The sequence below is a fragment of the Meleagris gallopavo genome, chromosome 6 (genome assembly GCF_000146605.3).
Source record: "Meleagris gallopavo isolate NT-WF06-2002-E0010 breed Aviagen turkey brand Nicholas breeding stock chromosome 6, Turkey_5.1, whole genome shotgun sequence".
Classification (NCBI taxonomy): Eukaryota; Metazoa; Chordata; class Aves; order Galliformes; family Phasianidae; genus Meleagris; species Meleagris gallopavo.
In genome coordinates this window covers 29,998,384-29,998,665 of record NC_015016.2, presented here as the reverse complement: position 1 = coordinate 29,998,665, position 282 = coordinate 29,998,384, and positions in this window count along the sequence as shown.

Sequence of the window (282 nt, the reverse complement as noted above, 5' to 3'; positions counted from 1 at the left end):
GTGGGGTGGCGAGGCGCGAGGATGCCACAGCCCCGTGAGCGCTGAGCGCAGCACGAGCCCCGGGCACAGGGACACGCCCGGAGGCAGCGGAGCGGCGCCCAGCACGACGTGCTCCCGCTGGGGCTGCCCTCGGGGTTCCGGCGTCTCGGTGGCATTCTCCTCCCGCATGCCGCTTCCTCGGTGGGCTGTGCGGCTGCCCGCCGCCTCGAGCCGCTCCGGCTTAGCACCGCAGAGAACGCACGCTCAGCCTCCCACCGCCCCCTCTGCGAGAGGCCGCGGCGC